At 35.1% G+C, this 14,669-nt stretch overlaps 1 protein-coding gene across 2 annotated transcripts in view; it reads right to left on the bottom strand.

Annotated features, from left to right (window-relative positions):
* The window catches only part of LOC147079769 (aminopeptidase N-like), a 141,350-nt gene that overhangs the window by 37,849 nt on the left and 88,832 nt on the right, over positions 1-14,669 (bottom strand). The window lies entirely within an intron of this gene.

Here is a 14,669-nt window from a genome sequence, read left to right as displayed (position 1 = left end):
GAGCCGCGAAACTCATAACTTGATCACTGGACGAGACCTGATACAAATCAGTCAAAATCTCGAGGTCAAATTTTTATACGATCACAATACTTAATCCGATATGGATAAGAATTGTAGAACTTGGTAATGAACTTTGTCTCTTCCTTCCTACTTGATTGATGAAAAATGGATGTATTTTGCTTCATATTTGGCGGATTAGTAAATGAATTGAATCTTTCTCTTCAGGGAAAAGATATCAACATTTAAGTTATGAATATCAAGCTTTCTAAAAACTTTCGTCGTCGTCAAAAGGTATCAAGGATGCACTGATATGTTTTCATGCTTGAATGAGAGTGTCTTACCACCAATGAAATATTACTCTCGACTTCACGACACATTGTCGAATCACAACAATTTTTTAACATATAGGTACCTATTTCTCAAACATAAATGAATTCCAAAAGTACAATTGCATATCGTCACCGTTCAGGCATAAGTCACCAACCCTGAAAATGGCAGTTTTGAGTTGAGTATGTCACCCGAAGCGTAAAATTATGTTCTTTAAGATGCAAAACTCACCACGGTACATTAGTTAGTAAAATTTTGCTTAAATCCGAATTATTTGTTTTTCACTAAATGACTTTCGATAAAATCTTAACAAGCAAAAGTCATTATAGGTGAATAGATATTATTATTGACTATATAAAAAAAATAAATGCTTCGTTATAAATATAGAAGCAAAAGTGACTATACTATGGATGGTGAGTTTTACTGATCCTTCTTTTGGCTAACATTGTTCAGATTATTAACAAGCAAAAGTCACCAAACCATAATTGAGCTACCTTGCCTCCTTCAAAACCTTCCAGATGTTTTAATTAGCATCAAAAAGTAAAATTACCTTAAAGGAATTATTAAGAAGACATGAGAAAATAATTTAAATGTAGATAAAACCTTAAAAACATTAAAATCTGATTTTTCCTGCATTTTCAAACTTTCAAATTGCTATATCTCAAAACTATATTTTTAGGGTTGGTGACTTTTGCCTGAACGGTGACGATATGATGTGTCCACATTGGCAACAAGTTGCTGGCAACCTCAATTTCGATTAAAATAATTTATGGTCATATATAAATTATGATAATTATCGTAAAATTTAATGAGGTTGCCAGCAACTTGTTGCCAATATGGACAGGCATGAGAAAACCATTTGCTAAATCCTTAAAATATGGTCATATTACGTGGGCAGCTTAAGAAGAATTGGTTGATATTAGATCAAATAATTCCCTTGAAGTCGAATTTAATGAAAAAAGTCTAAAAAGATAGGGTGACAGCAATCGCAAAAGTAGCATTGTTAATCATAATTCCTTTTGCGACAACATACCTACTTATGCGATACAGCATTTTCATCATTATTGGTAATAAAAAATAATCACAGGTCGTGTCGTTCAACGGAGACTTTGGAGCAAACTCTGCGAATTAGCATTTCAAACATTGTACCGGATTTTGATTTATTATGTAAAAATATGAAACCACCTCCCCCCCTCTCATTAAATTGTTTTTGTAGGGTGTAACTACTAAATCTACATGAAATAATGTTCTATTATTTTTATTTTTATTTTTTGGGGAGGGGAGCCGTGGATTTATTTTTTCTGATTTAAGGGGCCGTGGTATGAAAAAGTTTGAGAAGCACTGCTCTATATCACCAAGTAAGCTAAATTTAGCACCAAAACCAAAATTTCAAGCATCTTAAAATCGTAGTACGTCACGTTTTTTTAATGGGTTATCTTGATGTCTAGCAAGATAATTTTATTAGAATTAGCAAAAAGTTTAAAAACGAAAGGAGAATGTTAGTATTTTTTTTTCTTTCGACCATGTCCGATCCTAATAGGATCATATGGGCCTCCACATAGTAGAGGTTTGTATTAACAGATTTCGTTTTTTACGAGAAATGGATGTCAGCCACTTGCTCAACCTATTAGGTCCATACCCTGACAGACACAAATTGAAAAACAATAGGTATGTGTACTTGCCAGACCCAGGATTCGAACCTGGGACCCACGACTATATAGTTGAACGCTTAAGCCGCGCGGCCACCATGGGTGTTATATACCATTATTTACCATAAATTAAACTTTGTGCTTAGTATCACGAAGTTAGCTCAGTTCACCCTATTCATCGTGATAAGATTGTTTTTTTTATATTCCCAGCAAACTGGCAATAATAATAATGTCATAGCAGTTGAGTGAACTTCTACAAATGAAACTGCAATGAATGAATGTGCTAAAAAAACTGTTAATATTCATCAACGATGTCATAGCAGTTGAGTGAACTTCTACAAATGAAACTGCAATGAATGAATGTGCTAAAAAAACTGTTAATATTCATCAACGGTGTTGCTGGTGCTGGAATAATTTTCTACAGTGCAGCAAAGATTTTAAATAATATACCAAGGAGTGGATAGGATTTTAATTTTTTTATAAAATAATTGGATTACTTGGTATTAGCCCAGGGTAAATTCGGACCAGGCAATCGTGATCCACCTCATTCAAATAGTAGCAGACATCTAGTTGGTCATTGGTACCAAATGCGCGATGCAGACGTTAGCCATTCACTCGAAACAGAGAGAGTGCAATGCCTTGTTCTCGAAATAAGGGCCTCGATTGAAATTTCTGTTGGATTTACTTATTTCCATTGAATGATCTCAAACTGGTAGCGAAAGTAGTTTCACTACTCGTTTGGACAATAACCGCAATACTGATGTACTTAAGTACGTTTTTACAAAATAATTGAAGGGTCCCTCCAGACAAAAAAGGTTGAGAACGAGTGGTCTACATAGTAAACTATAATGCATATTATGATACAGACGTAACTATTTTAAATATATTATAATACCAAAAGTTGGTAAGTGGATAATTTAGGTATTTAGAGTTAACAGATTATTTGTCTATAAATAAATATGTCTGCTATAAAAAAATAAAGGTCATCCGATATTTAGAACATGCACATAAAGCACAAACAAATTAGCACTATGCCTGATTTTAGAGGGCATGTCAAACTTCATATTGAAATTACTCCATAACATGATTTCGAGACTAATCAACTTTTGGCAGTAACCCCACCCCACATGACATAATATCCTGGTCACGCGTGTATTTAGATTTCTCCATACTCGAAAATTATACAGACTCACTTAGAAGGAAACCCATTTTGATAATAATTTTAATATAGTAGCACCTAACACTTTGTTTTACTTACCACAGTTGCTAATATTGGTAATATGTAGTCATTATTGTTCTTTGTCTATAATTTCAACTTTCGGCCCACATAGTGAAATACATAATCAAGTTGGGTAGTTCATGGATCGATCATAACTGTTACATATTAAGGTGGATAATTAGTGCACGTTTTGTGTGTTCCAATTCAATTATTATGAGGTGAATGACTGCGCCAAGATCACATTCACATAGGTAATTTTATTATTCATAATAAAATTATTCTACAGGATATCCGTTTACGTAATGGGAGTGGTACACAACCCGCGGCTAACCAACTAAATAATATGTTACTGCATTTCACTGCATTATACATAAGCATCCGGTTTTAAAAGATTTGAATTCGTATGTTTATAGAAAATCAAAGTTTCTCGATGGCAAAGGAGAGTCCATCAATACAGTAGGTATCAGCATGCAGTACCTATTAGCGATCTCACTGGGGCTGACCACTGAGTTTCATTTATTAAATATATACACGTACCTAATTCGGAAGAGAATGTACCTATCGTTATTTACGACATTTGCTCCCTGTATATACAATGAACGATTAATAATACATGTTTAAATTGGCGCCAATTATAAAAAGGTTATGTATCACTGAAATAACGGAAAATATTTAAGAGTGGGTACGAATTTTACAAGCCTAGAAAGACCTTTGTAAAATAGACAAAATTGAGTCAGGGTCACCTACCCCACATTAAAATGTCATAATCTCATAATATAATTGACAAAGGCCCGTTTCACACGGGACACAGGTGTGTCGACAAGCTGTATTTGCACATAAATGAATGAGCGCGTTCAAACGGAGACACACGTGTGTATTATGTAAATGGGCATTTTCGCCAAAGTTTGTACATGTTTGAAATTTGGGTAATATTATTTTTTCACTCAAATTAACCATTTTTATATAGCTAGCAGATTCCTTGTTCTATTGCTGAATTGGTGATAGCAATTTTTCAGCAAAATATTGATTAATACAATATTTATATCATTTTTATTATGAAATTGGGCATAATAAGTTTCCGTTCCGTGACTACGAAACTTAGCTTTTAAAACATGAATGAAACACTTTTTATCACTTAAAAGAGCTCTATTAGATTAAAAAAACCATACACTTCAAAATAAAACTACAAATAGTCAAAAAATATTATTGAATTTTAATTCTTGGGCACATTTCGTTCCCCTCCGTTACCCTATGTCTATAATGGCAGAGCATTTTTCCTTTAGTATTTGAAAAAACCAATCAATGTTCGTTCTGCTATTTTTTTAAAGACAATAATCACTTTTACTAAATTTTATTGGAAAAATAAATAAGTTTCGTTATTTAATAATCAAATGAAAAATAGTTAACGTTCAACTTTTTTGGGGACATTTTCGGAATGGAACGAAATGGTAACGGAGTGTAATTTGTAAAGCTTAAGTTACATGTTACCATAAAAACAAATTTTTGTTTTATGAAATTTATTTGAATTTTTTGATAGACAGATAAATATTCAACGTGCGTCAAAATAACAAAACAAATCAAACTTAATCACTAAAATAGACATATTTTATAATAAATTTCACAATACTTGTAAAATAAGGTAGGTAATAATTTTGACACACTATACATTACCATAACTTTATTTGGCATTTATATTATTTGTAACTCAGATAAAAAATATTTTTAAGCAAATTAACAATATATGAAAAAAAAAATCAGCAAGGGATTCAGACGCGAGTTCCTAGCGCGGCACGGAGTATATAACTTTTACGAAAATAATTATAGTCAAACTCGGTTATTACGATCTCTGACATAGCGAGATCTCGGATGTAATAACGAAACATTTGTTGACAATTGGTTTATGATTTTCGCCATACATTTAATTCTTTCACTGTTATAACGAGCAACTTATCGGATATACCGAGCTAAAATACTGTTAATGTGTCGACCGTTTTAAAACATTTCGACCCTAAGCAATAAAATCCGATTGGACAGGATGCCGCCGGGGTCGGATTACGTTTATGACACTAGTAAAGTGTCTAAGTACCTACCTTATTGGTGTTTCACCGACAATAATAAAAAAGTATCCACGCATATGGTTGAAAAATCCAAGGTTTGTGAAGTCCGTAGGTACCTACCAGCGTTAATTACAATAAACAACTTCTTTTGTAGTTTATGAATGCCATGCTCGTTTCGGGGATTTTTACGATGGTTTCCAAATTTTTTATTTTCGGCTTTTTGTGTAATGTGACATGCTCATTTAAAAATACCTATTCTCTGATATAACGAGTAACGCTTATAACAAGCAAATTCAGTCGGTCCCATCTTCCTCGTAATAACCAAGTTCGACTTTATGTTGTCTTGAAATTTAATTGTATTCATCAACATAAAATGTAGCTATACAGGTTGATTGTAATCAAGACGTACTTTTCTGACATTTCGTGAATACCTACAGTTCTAGGTATTAAATCTAATCGAGTACACATTTCTGTTAAACGTGACAAAAAAATACTTTTTCATACATTTTTATAAATTTCTATGCCTAAAATGTATGGAGAAGTTTTAAAATTTTGGTGGCGTATAACAGAAAGAGTATGACAGAGCCAGTGCCTGTCTCGCAATTATTTCAGTCTGGTGTTTTTTCTTTTCCTTCTGTTGTTTTTTTTTATCTCCATACTTTTATGTGCGCTATTTTTGCGTATTCAGACATATCACATACTTTTTTAATCTTTATTATATTATAGTCAGGTTATTTTTTATATTTTTTAATGAAAATATTTTTGTTTTTCATACGAACAGACAAAATAATTTTTTTTATAATCTATGAAGAACTAAACACACACTGTAAACCCAACTTTATGCATGCCATTTCGTTACTTTTACATTCCACATATACGTTACCACCAATATAGTTTCGGAGTGGAAGTAACGGATTCTGTTTCAGAAGTGTTTGAAGCCAAAATTTAGCTTAGTTTTATTGTTAAACCTGCGATATGTTTTATTATATCTGTAGTATGAAAGATAAGCTCCATATGTGTAGTATGTGAAATAGAAATATGTGTTTTCTTACCTTATAAATCGTGGTAACAGTAGTGGAACTTCTTAAATGACCAACCCAGAAAGCAACCTGTTCCGATAGCGATACCGACACACACCAACAATTTAAAGTGTACATGGCGATCAGTGTTATACAAAAATGTTGCTACATTAAAAAAAAACATATTTATAGTGAAAATTTTTCGCCTTCATGCTAAAATCGTGGTAACGGAATGTGGAGTTCCACTTTTTCAAATATCCTGGGACACACTTTAAACGTGATTTTTTTTCAATATTGGTACAAATTTACGAAAAAACTATATATTTTCCAAAAATATATAATGTAAGCTGTTGAAAACACTACGAATTTAATTTTACACACTCAAAATTAATGACGAAATCAGACTTTGTTTATTTGAATTTATGGGTGGGACATGGTAAAAACGCACTACCTTTCGATCTAAATAATCAATTAAAAATATATACAGGTCAGATAGTTGTATTTAACTGATTGAATAGAGTAAATTAATAAATTTGCATGTTAAAAGTACATAACTTTCCAACATTTTATAATATAATAACTATGAAAAAATCAATCAAAGTCATGGGACATGCCAAAAACGCAATGTACAAACTTTGGCGAAAATGCCCAAATGCAGTGTCCAAAAGCACCGGTGTCCAGACACCGGTGTTACGTGTGAAACGGCTCTAACTTCATTCAGCCTACACTCTACATATTATATAAATGTTCAAATGTGTGGTCCAGACAGTGACGTGGCACGATTCCCGATCACCAGGGTAAAAAAAATTACCAAAAATTCAATCTGCATAATTCATTTTGACATTTTTTACCACAGATTTACACATTTTCTATCACGCGTTCAACTTTGGACGTAACTTTACTGTCAATCAATGCATAGCTATGCTACCCTGAAAGTTCAGGTTTTTAAAAGCCATATTATGAAACCAAACAATATAAAAATTCGCGTTGAAATATTGTATAAATAAAAGCGATGATTGGCTTTTAATACTCACTATATTTAACTACTGATACAATTATTAATCTTTCAACCGATTTACTTAATAAATTAGATTGTAAATACTTACATACATCATCGCAATGTATACCTAGTCTATTAATTAAAAAATACTAATTTTCTCAAAATAAAAAATGTCTGGAAAACAGCATTTCAAAAATAAAACCGTTAAGTACCTATTATCAATCAACATTGCAAACAACATTGTTATCGATCAACATTGCCACTTAAATTATAACGTTAATAGGTAATTATTCTATAGATAAGATAATATTATAAGATACAAAAGAAAAGGCCAGTATGCTTATTTTCAAGCTAATCTTCTACAACAATCTAGCTTTTTAATGATAATTTACAAGATTCCTGCGGTGTCAGAAACGTTAGATTTATATGCATAGTCAAAAATGCTAGATCTGCAAGAAAAACGCTAAGTTGGCAACGCTGCTCAGTGAATTTTGTGACATGTTACGACGCCTAGAGCCCAGATGCGGAACGTCTACTTCTTTACATTTTACATTTACTATAATTTATTGTAATAATATATACTAGTAAATGTACAAACGTCGCATGTGTAAGGCATAAAGCCCATCAAGACGGACGAGCGGGCGCAATCGGCCTAAGAAGCGTATATTCATAACCATAATCACACGCTTCTTGCCGCGCATTACCCTTCACCTATGTAATAAGGGGCCCAAGACGCAATAACTAAACAAAGCGTACACTGTTCTTAATAATGGCTTCTCGCCCGTCTTATCGACGACGCTTCGAGCAGCGTGATTTTGCTTGCTGTGTTCAATGAATGGACTCCGTTGTATTTTCGTTAAATCGTATCGCTGAGAAGCGAAAAACGGTGACTCATGCGGCAGGCGGGGCACAAGGCATCGTCAAATCCAGTGTGCGCTGGCGTATTTGATTACGTTGTATTTTCGATGATTTACGCGCCACTTGTAGAAATTTTGCGCGAGCGCCGCACTCGCTGCGTCAATGGGCTTTATGCCTAAGCTTTCACACACGCGCGCCGCGCGCACACAACAAATTGTGTGGGAGGGTTCATTCTGAAAAATTATCCATAATATTTTTTCTGTTTCATAAGGTGACCGGAAGGCGGATGCCACAGATTTCCACATTTACCCGCCTACTACGTCGCTTCAACCGCAGGATATTGTACTTTTTCGGCATAGTCTTCATACCCATACACTCCATACTTTGAATCCAGTAATGAACACCTGGCCTGCAGGTATAACTGCGGATATTCACCTACGTCCTAAGTGTGACCGCGACCTGTCGCATCCACAAGATCGGATGCGCATGGTATAGGTACTCATAATTATTAAGTCCATTTGTGTCATCCGCGCTGTGTTGTCTTTTATACTAAGAGGAATAAATAAATATTGGATACCCCGGATAGTTCACCAATTTATCAATGCCTCAGGTATTCAAGTGGCTTCGGGCCTTGCATGTCACATAATGCGCAGAAAAGTGGGGCCCAACCCGTTGACAAGGCTCATCACGGTCCGCTCATGCTCTGTCACGCTCGGCACGCGGTCCTGACGAAGAAAATATGTCATTTACCATTGTATTCTTTTCCGTTTCTGGGGCATGAGGCAGGACCCGAACCCCCCTCCATTCCTGTGTGCGCGCCTGTACATACCGGTTTGACAGTAGTTGCAGGGATTTTGTTGTATGAATGTTTTGAACAGTTTCGGGGACCCTTTTAAATATTCCGATGATTCAATGTGTCACCCTTGTCAAATAAAATCCTCACAGTTGGAAGAGAGGAACAGGGAGGGATTTTCTTTAGTCAGCGCTCGAAATGGAATAGTTTACAAATTTTCTGAAGATATTTACATAGTCATCAAATCGTATGTGTATTTTATAAAAATAAGTGTGTCAGATTTTCTATTCTATGGCCTATCTAGCTCAGACGGTCAACATATTTTTTCCACGAGACGGAGCGATAATTTTACAAATTTCACGAGCAAGAACGGCGCTCCGGTGCGTTCCGTTCCATTTCGAGCCCTGTCTTTAGTGCAGAAACATAAATTTAAATGCCTTCATAGTATTTTAAATTTAAATAGTATAATTCCCGCCTAATGGTGATAAATTGTATTAGACTTATAGAGCTAAGGTATAAATAAAACGCTTAGCTCCCATAAAATTTTATCGTCAAATTGCATATAAACTAGGTTATCTGCAATTCAAGTAGTAAATTGAATGCTATTGTTAGCTTAAAACCTTGATACCATATTATGCCTGGACCGGACCAAAACGAAGTCAAGTCAATAATTAAATAATACTGATTTAAATGTTATTACTGAAAATACATAGCTTGTACAGTGCCACTTTGCCAAGTATGAGGAAGATAATGAGTGATTCCAGAAGCAATTTCGACTAGATAATAATATAATCCTAGTATGCCGATGACGCTGTCCTATTCGACAACTCAATCGAGGGCATTCAAGAGACAATCGACAGGTTGCATTACAACTCCTCTCGCGTTGGTTTGAAAATCAACGCGAAGAAAACCAACGTCCTGTGTAATAGCACCTGTCCTGATCCAGATTTCCCTCTGATTAGCGACGGACAAAACATCGAGATCGTCGACAGCTTCAAGTACCTGGGGGTACACATCACGGGAGATGGCATTTTGCAGAAAGAGCTCGCTATCCGAATGGGAATGGCTGGAGCAACATTCAACTCGATGCGGAATGTCTGGGACTCACGATTTTATACTCGGTCAAAACCAAATGCCGCCTATTTGACGCTTGCATTCTGACGGTGCTGCTTTACGGTAGCGAATCATGGCACCTTACGAAGGCTCAGAGCAACCGTATACTGAGCTTCGAAAACAGATGTTTGCGACGAATACTGGGTATGCGGTGGTATGACTTTAGGAGCAACGAGGAGATAAGAGAACGCACCAAGAAGCCTCTCATCACGCTGAAAGTGAAGAGGCGACGTTGGACCTGGCTCGGCCACGTGCTGCGGATGCCAGAAGAGAACTTCAACCTGGCTTGCCTGTTCTTCAAGCCGACCGGATTCCGGCGTCCTGGAAGGCCGCTAAATACAATCTACAGAGTGTATACGGCGGAGCTACGGGGTGCTGGTTTGACCTGGAACGAAGCAAGAAGACTGGCGAGCGACAGGGATTCTTGTAAGCGCCGCGTGGTGTCCATATGCTCCAGCTAAGGGGCGGATATGGCCAAAGAAGAAGAAGTCTAATAAATATACTAATATAAGGGACACATAAGGAACATATTTTAATTATATGAATTTATATTATTAAAGATTGACGACTGAAAGAAACTGATTCTGATTAGAAACAAATTGCCCGCGATGCGTCGGGTAGTGTGTTTAAACACCAATAATAACACGATTAAACAGATTGATTGGATCGCGTGGCGTGTCGGCGCGTCGCATCGCATCGGATGTCAATAGTAATTTATTTTTCTATCTCATACATGCATACACAATAGTCACTCGACACGCGTCGCGTCAACACTTCGTGGTCTCAACCTTTTCAACCCCCCAAAGTATTTTACATAAATTAAGTGTAAAATATTACCCAAAGCATCAACAAACACCAAAAGTGCATATAATAAAACTATTCAAACAGATACATATGTACAAAGTGTAATTACACAATAATAGCTATTTAGTTTCTAAGTGTGATTCTAGAAAGGGATGCATCGGTAGTTTTTTTTTTTTTATCTTGGGGAGGCCTTATTAAAGTCAGTATGCATCGGGCTTCTAAGTCCCTAAGCCCATCATCGACGATAAAACAGGGCTCGAAATGGACCGGAACGCACCGGAGCGCCGTTCCGATTAATAAAATCTCGTAGGAAAATATTTTGACCGTCTGAGCTACATCGGCCATAAAACAAAAAAAAAACCTTACATTTATTTTTATAAAATACTCATAAATTTAGATAACTATGTTAATATTTTCGTAAAATCATCGAGCGGTTCGTAAAATTTTCCATATCGAGCGCTGCGATAAACCATCAATGAGTATTAGTTTCTTTTTATTTTCAGACTGTTATGGAAGCGAAAGCGTCAACTACTTAGGTACATAAAAAAATGTCACAGATCTTGGATTACAAATTACATATAAATACGCCATTGGTCAAACGAAACAAATCCATCTTTTAGTATATTATGCCTTGTTTTAAAATAATCGGCAGCTAGCTCCACCAGCACGCAATGATACGTGCACCTGACAATGGTGGAATATTTTTATATCGGTATGAAACATCACTCATTACTCTAATATCATGAGACATTTTTTTTAATTTCTTGGTATGGTATTATAAGGTAGAAAGAAAAGGGTAGCACGTTTATTTTCCAAGCAAATACGTGTAATATTTTAGCTTTTCTGTGAGAAATTTCCAAGCTGTGTGATGTGTCGAAAAAGGTTAGTTTAACGTCATACTCCCTCCGACCATGACCTGGGATCTGTGGATCATATGGGCCTCCAGTGGAGATTTGTATTAACAGATTTTGTTTTTACGAGAAATGTATGTCAGCCACATGCTCAACCTATTAGGTCCATACTCTGACTCATACGCAAATTGAAAAATAATGTGTACTTGCCAGACCCAGGATTGGAACCCGGGACCCTCGACCCTATAGGCCGACGCTTAAGAGCGTACATAAATAAGTGAAACGGCAAATAATTTTCAACTGTATGTGGAACGAAATTACGGCCGCGTTGCCATTCGGAGAGCGATAGTGGAGGTAACGTCGATTCGTTTAGTCATGGCATCGGATGAAAATATTCTTAAATCATGAAGAGATGACTAAAAAACTTTACGTATTTACTTAAAAAATAAAACATGTCAATGAATATACTATTATTATTACGAATATAATAATAAACATAACATTAAAAAGGACGCATGTTGAACTTTCATGACAAATTATATTTCGTTCGGCTTGCGTCATTTACACCCGCGACCCGCAATCCGCGCATCGCCTATTCACGATCTTTTTAGACCATGCCTCAGCTGAGGTATAGCCTTAAGCCGCGCGGCCATCGAGAGTGTAGCGACACACCAATGCGTATTTTGCAAGCTGGATGACTTGTATTAAAAAATGTTTCTGATCTGGCAAGGAAAACTCTGGCAAAAGTTGGCAACGCTGATTATAATATGCGGAAGTTAACATGTAAACACATGTGTAAACACTTGTTACAAAAGTAATATATACGTTTATAATGCCACTATTTAAGTTAGATGGGACAGGTCAGTTCATCGTCAAGACCAAAGTTTAATCAAATGGTTCTTTACTGGATAACGCCATATTATCAAAGTCAGTCAAACCGTTGTTGAAATTGAAATATGACAAGTAGGCAAGGATCCGGCGTGCCCTTCGAAACCTAGCTCCTCTCCTGGGAAATCTCAAAATTTTAAATTCAATGTGTTTATTTTTACATATCAGTACTATAATTTGGGACGTACATAACATGACATTTAATAAATAAATAAATAGTATTAAAATAGTGTAAAGAAGAAAGAAATAATATATTGCCCAGTATCCGAAAAACAGTGTGAAGAGAAAATAGGTATAAAAATTATAAAGTGGATAATATGTACATGGAAACATACATACAAATACCGAATGAGCGAAGTGTACCCTATTTTAAGAAATCAATATGACGTATTCAATCAAAGCCATAATATTTGGTACTCAACGGTTGAGATTCTCGTATTTTATTATTTTTAATATTAAACAATATTAATAAATTTGGTATTTCTATAAAAGTAATAATATTCCAATATATACCTACCTAACGGTAAATACGATTGTGATAAAATAAATATTGGCCTTGCAAAAAGGCATAAAGTGTTCTCTGTTCTAGTTTAGGAATGGGACGACTGGACTCCGGACAATTGGACGCCGCACTGTCGTAGACACGTATACAGAACGTAGACGAGGCATTTTAATCAGTTTCTATCTACTACTTAGTAGTTTTAATTCATTTTACTCTTAACATAATGTATTCTTTAATGCGGATTGAGAATTACCATGCCTAAGGCTTTATATAAAATAAAAAACTCTTTTTTCGTTGGAACTCAAACATATGCACGATTAAATCATTATTTACGTCTGCATATTTACTTTCTCACCAACTATTAAAGAATAATATTACATATATTTTTTAAAGTACCTATACGTACCTAACGTCTATATATTTTCGAATTCCGTGGCGTCCAGTTGTCCGGTGCCAAATCGTCCTAGACCCTCTAGTTTGGCTAAGAAAAGATTTTACGGGTGGAATTTAGTAGGCGACATTATTTTACCCAAGGGTTGTTACGTACGGATGAGAGGAAGTATACTAGAGATGGGAAAACTGGTTGATTTTGAAGACTAAGTATACTTACTACCAGTATAAAAAATACTTGGTATATAAACTTGTTCCAAAATACTTACTAGTATTTGGGATACTATATAGATCGTTTGGCGTGCGTATGCGACAAAAGTTTCATACTCAACTGAAACTAAAACCAACTCCATATTATTAGTATTGAAATATTGAAATACGTATCGGCTCAGGGAACTCATACTGTGTATCGGCTTCAATAGAATCGCTAAAAATACGCTGAGCTCCGCTTGTCCAAAAGTCCCATTTATTATAAAATTTTAAACACATTTTAATTAAGAATTGTTATTCTGTTCGGTTACAATATTCTTGTTAACAACAATGAATAACAGTGACTTTTTTTAAAATTGTAAACATGCTTTGAGCGGTATATAACAAGCGACACCAAATTTATTACCAATTATTCATACATTCGAACGCATTAGACTAATAAATTAAAATATACCTATATTCAAGTGCTATCTCGTTCGTGCGCATTTAATGTAAATAGTGTTGTAAGTCTACCAACTAGTGAGTAAACAGAACAGCGACTCGCGATGATATCATCACAAGTTTTTTGGAATAAGTTTATTGGGCCACAAATTCTTAGTATGGGTAGTTTCATCCGAAACTTGAGTACACAAACTGATGACAGTATTTCCAACTCACCTCTAAAGTATCCCCTTACTACAGATTATCTGTGTTTAATAGTGAGTAAAACACTATTTACACATCTAAATTGTTGAAAATTTAAAACCTATTAAATCGTCCACACGGAATTTTGTGTTATACTTACATTAATTTAACATTTCACTTTCATACATTACTAAAATAGTAATTTTGTAGAAAATGTTTTTTATCTTTTATGAATAAAAAAACACATGACAATTTTTAATTACCCACAAATGAAAATTTTCGTATTCAACTAAATATTCCAGACCCCGCCCAGGAACGAAAAAATCCAAATGATTTAGGTGAATGAAATATTACTCTATCTTATT

This window comes from Rhyacophila brunnea, unplaced genomic scaffold (genome assembly GCF_057557595.1).
Source record: "Rhyacophila brunnea isolate RB1 unplaced genomic scaffold, BYU_Rbru_1.0 scaffold_1, whole genome shotgun sequence".
In the NCBI taxonomy this organism is placed as follows: domain Eukaryota; kingdom Metazoa; phylum Arthropoda; class Insecta; order Trichoptera; family Rhyacophilidae; genus Rhyacophila; species Rhyacophila brunnea.
This window is presented reverse-complemented; position numbering and strand designations above follow the sequence as displayed.